Source organism: Daphnia magna, linkage group LG5, assembly GCF_020631705.1.
Source record: "Daphnia magna isolate NIES linkage group LG5, ASM2063170v1.1, whole genome shotgun sequence".
NCBI classification, from domain to species: Eukaryota; Metazoa; Arthropoda; class Branchiopoda; order Diplostraca; family Daphniidae; genus Daphnia; species Daphnia magna.
This window is the reverse complement of record NC_059186.1, coordinates 1,634,614-1,644,276: the sequence shown is the minus strand read 5'-3', so window position 1 is coordinate 1,644,276 and position 9,663 is coordinate 1,634,614. Positions and strand designations below refer to the sequence as shown.

At 43.9% G+C, this 9,663-nt stretch overlaps 1 pseudogene; it reads right to left on the bottom strand.

The window, feature by feature from the left end:
• Window positions 1-335: 335 nt before the first annotated feature.
• LOC116922379 lies at window positions 336-3,360 on the bottom strand (annotated as a pseudogene).
• Between the last annotated feature and the right edge of the window lie 6,303 nt (window positions 3,361-9,663).

Below are 9,663 nucleotides of genomic sequence, written 5' to 3'. Positions count from 1 at the left end.
CTTGATGTCAAGCAGGTCTCGCGCAACTGCTTACGTGGTATGTTTAAGAGAAAAGGGACGCACAACGCCAGATGGCAGATTTACAACGTCAGATAACGGATCTCAGCGATCTGCTGAAAAATTGCTGGAGTGAAAAGCAGACTGAGATTCGATGACCTTCTAGGAATTTCCCCAAATTCTTTCCTATTAGAAGCCTAGAAAATTTTCTGAAAGAGCAAGACAGTCTGCGCGATAATGAAAATTTAGAAAATGAACTGGTAAGTAGTGTTAACTTATACTTACTGTTTCTGATTTTTCCCGCAAACTTTTTAGCATGCTTCTTTTAGATTTCTGAATTACACACTGCCGGTAGCAGCAAGCCAGAGGAGTGCCTGAGGTTGATGCTTAGGAAAGTGTTCACTATTGATTTCAGCGGAAGAGTCACCTTTAAAGGTTTTAAAGACATCCTCAAACTGGAAGGTACTCCACTGGGGAGAACCGTCATCAGTAATATGTTAAATATGTTTATTGTAACATGTCTCTATTGTAAGCTATTAATATTTTAACTTACTTTTTCATTGTCGTTTCTTGGAAAGTATATTTGCAGTAACACAAAAAATTGGGGAACAACTCTTTAGGAACTTAATTGTGAAAGGTGTCTCTCTCTATTTTCTATAGAACAAAAAGTTGTTATACGGGGTTCGTGAAGGTCGAACTACAAGAAAATTAAGTTGAAACATTTGAAGGGTAAATCAGTCTGTAAGACGTCTAAGGAAGAAATTACATAGAAAAGAGGGGCGTATAAAAATTAATGTTACGTAAGAATAAAGGGCAGGGAAAAATAAGGAAAATAATGAAGAATACATTGTTTTGGTTCTTTACATAGTTATCCGGTTCCAAAAGATTACGTCTCGCAATCAATCAAGGTTAAATTTGGAACGGAATAGAAAGTGAGCCAAAACAAAACAAAGAAAACAACATTAATTAATTCAACAGAACAGCTGCTTCTCGATGCGCTTGTCTTAGTGCGTCCCAGTGGAATTTGTTTCGTGGAGACTCTCCTTGTAGAAAAGGGGCTGATGGGGCAAAAAATTCCGGGGCTGGTTGTTGATTACAGGCGGGTAAGTTTACAATAGTTATGGGCAGGGATGGATTTGAGGGGTTTAATAACGCGGGGTGGCCTACTTCTATATCATTATCAGATGTTTTAGTGAAGCAAGTGAAAGGGTTACAAGTACTTAGAAAAGAACAACAAGGTAGGTATCTTGCAATAAGGGAACCTACTCCACAAAAATGAAAGAAAATGAATCCGATAAATCACATCCCTAGAAGACTACAAATACTACTTGACCAACTAAGAATCTTAGACGACAGGGGAACGTTCTTTTCTTTTTGGAGTGAGGAAAGAAGAGTGCTCATGTGAAAAGGATTTCCAAGGTCAATGCCATGTTCTTTTTTAGCAGCAGCAATTATCTCGGCGATTGCAGCTTCAGTGCTCATCGGGAGGGTTAGCGCGGGGAGTAAACTTAGTGCGAGTAGCTTATCAATTTCATACGGCAAAATGTTGATCAAACTGTGTCCTTGGATTATTACACCGGAGACAATTGGATGCAAAGAACTGTTTTTGTAGAAATGTGCTCGACCGTTAATGTTGACGAAATTTTTATGCCAGTAAAAGGGGTTGTAAGGCGTCAGTTCCCATCCTTCAGTGTCTAAAGTGTAGTTGCCGAGTTTGGGTTGAGTACCACAGCTTGTGATTTCAGTGGAGATCGTTTAATTTTTCGGGGAGCATTGATAGACGCTGATCGATTCACCAGTGGCTATCAATTTGCTACATGTGGGTAAATTAAGGTTACTGGCAGCAGGCCATCCACTGTGTTGTGTGGTGGCGATAGCAGTTTTGTGTGCCAGCACCCGATTTTCACATTGAAGAGCTCGAATTTCTCGAACCACTCCATTTATTCCATCGGTAGTTCGGTGTCGTGCGTATTGAGAATGTGGCGCTCCGCTGATTTCAGCTCGGATAATGTCAGCAATATTTTCGATGTCTTCTTCCAGTGGTTTACTCAGATGAGCATTGGTATCAGTTAAAGAATGTAAACGTAAAATAGCTTTGTCCATTCCGATTACTTGTTTGTAATTTTTTCTGATGAATTACAATATTTCTTGTTAGTTGTATTGTAAACCAAGTCAAGTTGTTGTTCGACGTCACGAATTCTTTCTATTTCACTGTTGTTAGTCTAGTAACGTTGAGCGATACCTGTTTCCACAAGCCTTAGTTTGCACTGTTGAACTTCTCTTAACGATTCTTTCCAGACAATGGTCACTAGGTTGTGAGAAACGGATCCGTTGATCCCTCCCGGTATATCGCCAATGGGTGAGCTTATCGTACAGTTAGCGCACTCAGTTTCTGAAGTAACTTCTTCTAATCGACAGTTGATCAGCTGATCAGCTGTTACTTGAAGCCAGCTACACTGCACATTTGGAATACGTTCGAACTACCACTTATTGTTTCCTAAGTAGTCCATGCTTTTGCCATGGCACAATCGGGAATCTCGCATTTTTTCACATTCATGTGCATTGACTTCTACTGGCACTCTTGATTGACTTGGAGTTTGCCAACCCCAGAAGTCAGTATAGATGTGTTTCTTTTCCAGCCACATGGTACACGAATGGCCAACAAAACGGGTGATTTGGGGAAGAGTAGAATAGACACCATAATATACTGGAATAGCGGGAAAAAGGCTTATTGGATAATCACAGTCATCGCTAGTGAATTTTAGGAACCCTCTTGGCTGAGAAGCCGTACAATTACAAATAGTGATGTTAAGAGCATGGAGGCGACAGAAAAACGGTATGATGAGGAGAGGTAGAAGACATAATCTATGAGAAAAGTAATTTCAAAATAAAGTTCAGGGATCCATTCTATGAATTATTAAGATTACTAATACAAAGTCATTAGAATTTAAACACGGTTTAAAGATAGTTTAAGTGATTCGAACGGAATTTACAAAAAATAACAGCAATACAATTTCAGAATTTGACAACTGGTTTTAAAAGATTCCGAGGACGTAAACCGAGGCGACGCTCTGGTTGTATGGGTAAGGTTGACGTCTCTGGAATCGGGTTGGAAGGTAATGAAATTGTTGGTAAACTTATCATTAAATTTGGAGTAGGAGGAATTGTGGGTAGGGGTCTCATCAAATTTTGAGTAGGAGTTTCTTTTTCACAAGGAATTTGTTCTAACTCAGATTGAAGGTTTGTTTCTAGGGGTAGAGGAAAAGTTTCGAGTTCATCTGCGGTTTCTTGTACGAATTTTTCGGCCTGTTTCTCAATCCTTTCATCTAAAAAGCCGACACCTGGATCGTCTTTCCAGATCATTGACTCAAATAGGGGTTTTATTCGATTCACATGTACAAGCTGAGTTTGTTTTCCTACGTCTTGTTGTATTTCCACCGTACTATTGTTGCTTACTTTCAAAATACGAAAAGGGCCTATAAAACGTGGAGTTTTTTACTAATTCCCGCCAAAGGCGTTCGCATATCCAGTAAAATTTTATCACCTACGTTCAATTTTTGCTCTTTTACGTGTTTATCGTACTGGGCTTTTTGTTGTTCACGAGCTTGGGAAAGATTGATTTTGACAAGCTGAAAGGCTTCATGTAAGCGTTTCATAATTTGACTTTTATAGTCTGAGGGAGTAACTATTACTGGGGGAAGAGGACGGAGGAATTGATCAATCGGCATGACTGGATCACAACCGTAATTTAGAAAATATGGAGTCTCAAGTGTTGAAGAGTGGACAGAATTATTATAAGCGAAAACAACGAGGCCTAAAATATCCTCCCACCACTCGAATCCATTCTCCAAATATTTCCTTATTATTTCCACAACAATTTTGTTGAATCGCTCTGTTTGCCCATTAGTCTGAGGGTGATACGCAGTGGTTTTCATGCGTTTAATGTTTAAAGCTTTACAAAGCGCAGAAAATAATTCAGAAGTAAAATTACTGCCTCGATCTGTATCCTGCATTAATAAGAGTAAAATAATAACAAATAATAAAACTCATAAATAAAAGTAAAGATGGCGTTTGCTTACAAAATTATTTTGTTTGTTTACAAAAGTTAGTTTTTAATATTTTTATAGTCTACTGCTCTTTAGCCTATAGACCTATAAGCTCCGCCCAAGAAATTTCGTTTTCGTCCGATATTAACCAAAAAAAGATGTCCATTATTACCCGCAGCAAAGACATTTTTCTAAATCATTATTATTCTTAAACGATTAACCGTAACAATACAATTTTAACACAACTTGAAAACAGAATGAATAAAGTATTTTATTCAACAATAAAAATTTTTTAACCGTAGAGGTTGTTTAGTGATACAAAAAAATATGGCAATAACAAACAAAATTAGACCGCCATTTTTTTATTATTGCTATAATTCAAAAACTATTTGCAGGATTTTACTTAAACTTATACCGTGTAGTTGTTATGAAATTCTTCATTTCACACTATTTTTTACTTTTTCCCTCCCCACCGTCAGTTATTGAGCTTTTCCAACCTGGTACGTGTCCAGCGTGACCCCGCTCTCCCCTACTGATTCTAGATGTGCAAGCCAGTCATCAAAGCGACCGGAGCGATCACGGTCTACGCAAATTCCGACGTTACTAAATAACGTCATTGCTTGGCTTTGTTGTAACTTTTTATTTTTATCGATGGCGTTAGAAATAAAATTGTTTGTGTTTCCTATACTGTTTACTTTTGACGGACACATTACTAAGGGATTCATTTTAGGAATTGATCTGGTAACTGAGTACTTTGGAGTTGTTCTGTTATTACTTTGCTTATTGTACATACTTGGGATTTTTACACTTTGTCCACTTAACGCAAGTGGTTGTGTTTGTAAAGGGGTTGAGGTAAGATATGAAGGCTGAGAGCTAGTTCTAAAAACAGGCTGTACATTATGCTTCGTTTTCTGAGAGGAATTAATGCAACGTTTAGTATTCGTTAGAACGTGTTTCACAATACAATCAGCTGCTTTAGAAGCATCCTCATCATCCATTCCGGATTCCATCAAACGGTTCAATTCTTTTACGTATATTTTAATGGACATGTCTTGGTTTGTTTCGTCTGACGGTTTGTTTTGCATGAAATTGTTTGACTGGTCAACGATCGACGCTGGAGTAAAGGAGACTTTCCGACTTTGTAGTCCTTGATACGGTAAATAGTTACACGGAGTGGACGCTAACTGTGATTGAGGAGTTTGAGTATTCATACTTGAATGTGAATGATTAACCGCCGGACAAGTGATTGTTGTGGTACTAGGGGTCGATTTTGGAAAAGCTAAAGGAATCTGATCACCTTGCGTGTGGATTTCTACTCTTACAACTTTGATGGGTACGCTTTTTTTAGAAGTTTCCTCCTCAGTTTCGAGTGTTACTAAATATTGGTGCACTAAGTCTGATTCTGACCTACTTTGTTGTTCTCCCGAGTGCAGTGATTCATACTCTGAATCAGTACTTTCGTAGTATGACCTTAGACCACAGTGCTTAAAGAATTCAATTGATGTCAAAATTGTGGGCTTGGTTAAGAGTAATGCATTTAAGGCTGTTCCTACTTCTTTGTTTGTTAACTCTATTTTTTTTTCGATTTGAAGTAAATACTGCAATTCAAAAATAAGATCGTCAACAGGAATTTCCGTTATTCTCGTATTTCCGTATTGCTGATAAAACCATGCCCTATCTTGGTTCTCTTCATTTATTAGTTCTAGGTTTTTGAAACCTATAGAGATATTGTAGCGCCAATGTACTTTGTCGCCTAGCACCGGATGCTAAGAGATGCAAATGTGCGATGTCAATGGACTTTGCCACTCTGGCCGGATGTCAGAGGACTCAAAAGCCCGTCTATGACCGGCCAGAGGGGCAGTCCAATGTAGTGATTCAGACTAGTTGTTAGTGCTGTCAGTGCTGGTACTGTGTAATGCTGTGTGTGTGTCTCGTGTAAGCTGTCTATGACTAAATACATCCCTTAAGGAGCCGTAGACGAGCAGCAGAAGAGGCCGCCAAGGAGATTCAGACCTAATACTCGGGTTTGAGGGCGGCGACACCTCTAGCACGATCTTCAACAGGATTGCAGACAGCAGGCGCTGCTTCAGCTCGGTCAAAGGGCCGTTCAAGAGGCTCTCCTGGAGAAGTGAGTGACCTCACTTTGGGACAGAAAGGTACGTGGTTGTCCAGGGAAGTTTCCCTACCGCGGGAGGTTCCAGATCCGTCACAATTCCAGTCTGATTCCGAGCCACGGGGCGAGGAATTCGAGGACGCACAGAGCTGCCAGGATTCTCGGAATCCGGAAGCAGGGGGTGCTGTGACGGAAAGGGCAGACGAGTCCGTAGCTGCACGTAAGCAGTACGAGGGGGCTCGTGAGGTAGGGAACGAAGAAGAGGTTAACGCACGTACCGGGGCGGGTAACGAGAAGCGGCAGGAAGGGCGGGTCGTCGATCGTGATCAGGGATCGCGCACGCGTCAGGCAGAGTTCGACGACCGCGAGTCGCTTATCCCGCAGGTGTCAGTCTCCAGTGTCCAGGAAAGTATCGACGAGCAGCGAAGGAAGTCGTACGACCCAAATTCGCTCGGAACGCAGGGGTTGGTGACGGGAAACCGAGAGGTATGGCAGGGGTCGGCGCGGGCGGAAGGCGCTGCCGACAGAAAACGCATAGTTAGCGTGGAAGCCGATACCACTGGGGTCATCAACCGATCGTCGGGGACCGACAGCGGACAGCCGTCGGAAGTGAGGGGCGACGAGGAGCGAGGTGTGGGCTTGGAAAGAAGAAGCCTGCGCAGAGACCAACGGCCTAGAGCATTTAGTACTCCAGAGGAAGCGGCAACGGTGAGACAGGGACGCGGCGGATTCAGCGTAGGAGTATCGCCAAACCGACAGTCTCTGGAGGATCCTGAACTTGAGTAAGCCCGTTTTTGGAAGAGGAGAAAGACGTGGCGGAACGCCCAATGTTCCACTACAAGGAGCCGTAAAAGTTCCGGGGCACGCCAAAGGAAAACGCAATTGAGTGGATAGACCGGTTCGAAAGGATTGGTCGCCATAATCGTTGGTCTAATAAAGATCTTGCAAGGGCTATTGATGTGTCGCTCGAGGGTGCTGCCTACAAATAAATTGTAGGCCTTGAGGCGAGAAACGCACGCCCAGAGCACTGGGAGGACCAGGAGGTCCAAGTAGCCGGAACGGACGACGAGCCAGCGCACTACAGACAGGTGCGTGGGCTGAAGACGCTGTTCCTGAAGCAGTTCGTGGCGGTAAACCTGAAGCGGCAGACGGAAAGGAAGCTGCGTATGCGGGTCCATGGGAAGGAGGAAGACATCACGGAATACTACCATGATGTTATGGATATGTTTCGCATGGTTCAGCCAGACATGGCTGAAGAGGTGCACATAGATCACCTTTTCAGGGGATTGAGCCCAGCCCTCACGAGAGGCTTTACGTGTTAGGCATTAAATCGTGTGAAGAATTCCTGGAGGAGGCGAGACTTCACGCAGATGCCGTAAAAACAGCCTATGAGAGGGGGTACGAGGATGCGCGTAGAGAGAGCGAGAAGCTGGCAGTCGGGGCAGTAGGCCTTGACAAGGTGCAGGACCTACAGCGCCAGATTCAAGAACTGAGGGACGAGCTAGCCCGGGCAGGAGATCTTTCGAAGAGGAAAGAGAAAGAAGGGGGAAAAAGCGAATAGAACAGGAAGTAGAAAAAGAAAAATCTGTTTCGCTGTTTTAATTGCAATGAAGAAGGACACATTGCGAGAAGCTGCCAGAAAGGAAAGAAGGAGAGGGCGATGAAACCCAAGAAACTCGAGGGGGAGGAGCCAAAGGCGGCCTGCGCGGTGATTGGCGGAGACCAGATTATGGGAATGACCAATGATGATCGTCAGCCGACCGAAGAAATTTGGATTGGTGGACAACCAGTCGATGCCTTGGTGGACACGGGAGCAATAATTTTATTGTTATTTCGCAATCATTGGCGAGTAAATTGAAGCTGAAAATAGTCTCGTGGGAAGGACCGATGGTCGTGACGGCTGATGGACAACCGATGATCCCGAGGGGAAAGGTTTCCTTAACGGTCACGAATAAAAACGCGTCCGTGGAGGGTGAAGCCTTGGTCCTAAAGACGTTTGGACCAGAATTTATCATGGGAATAAATCTACTGAAGCTGTTTCGAGAGCTAAAAAATTTTTTTAGTGACCCGCCAATAGTGGAACTCGGTGCCATCCACATGGAAGCGAGCAGTGGGAATGAAACAGTGAGGAAAGTGACAGCGATGGTACGAGTGACGGTGCCGAAAAGAAGTGCGGTGCCAGTGAAAGTGTCAATCCCTGAGTCGGGAGGAAATGACACGATTATGTTACTCAGACCGTCGAAGAAACTGCTGCAGAGTAGTGGACTGTCGGCGGGTCATACTCTGATCGACTGCTCGAAGACGAATGCAGTGGTTCACGTAATGAACGTCGATCATGCGGATCACGTCATCTTGGAGGGAACATCCATCGATCACCTAGTGCCCATTGACCAGACCAGTAATCTCTCTCTGGAAGTTGGTGAGGGGAGGGATGCAGCTGGGGAAGTGAGGGGACGGTCGGGAAAATCACGGAAGCCAGTGGCATTCGATCATTGTGTGGCGTCGACCTTAGCGGCACAAAATCTAAACGACCTAATTGAGCTGCTGATAGAGTTCCAAGATGTATTTGCCGACAGCGGTGATTGTTTGGGCCAGTGCACTGTGCTTGAACATGTAATCCCAACGGGAGGAGCGGCACCGATTAAACAACTGCCAAGGAGACGTGCATGGAGGGAGCGGGAATTGATTAAGGATGAGGTCGACAAGATGCTTAAGCAGGGGGTTATAGAGCCTGCTCAAAGTCCGTGGTCATCTTCCATCGTCCTAATAAAGAAAAAGGACGGGAAGTGGCGATTCTGCATTGACTATAGGCGGCTGAATGAAGTGACAACGAAAGATGTGTACCCACTCCCGGGCATAGACGATGCACTGTCCAAATTGGAGGGAGTGGCGCTGTTTAGTGTTTTAGACCTTCAGAGCGGGTACTGGCAGGTGCCAGTCTCGGAAGCTGATAAGCCAAAGACAGCTTTTACACTGGATGGCCTGTACCAGTTCCGAGTAATGCCGTTTGGGCTATACTCAGCTCCGAGCACATTCCAATGGCTAATGAATATGGTGTTGGAAGAATTGAAGTGGACTGATTGCCTGGTCTACATGGATGACATGGTCATCTTTGGAAAGGATGCCAAAGAGCATTTGGAGAGACTAGGAAAAGTATCATGCTTCCGAAAGGCCAATTTAAAGCTGAAGATGGAAAAATGTGCCTTCGGGAACGAGGGTGTGCGGATGCTGGGTCACGTGGTAGGCAAGGCCGTAATCGAACCTGATCCGGAGCACTGTAAGGCTATAGAAATGTTCCCGTGGCCGAACCTTAATGCCAATGAAAAGGCAAAGAGGAAGTGGGTGAAGAGCTTTGTAGGCCTTTGCTCATTTTCCCGCAAGTTTGTTCCGAACTTCACCCAGGTGGCGTACCCGCTTACGGTAATGGAAGGTAAAGGGGTTTTTCGTTGGGGAGAGCCGGAACGGAACGGTTTTGTTGAGCTGAAGGCTGCGCTGGTGAAAGCAGCA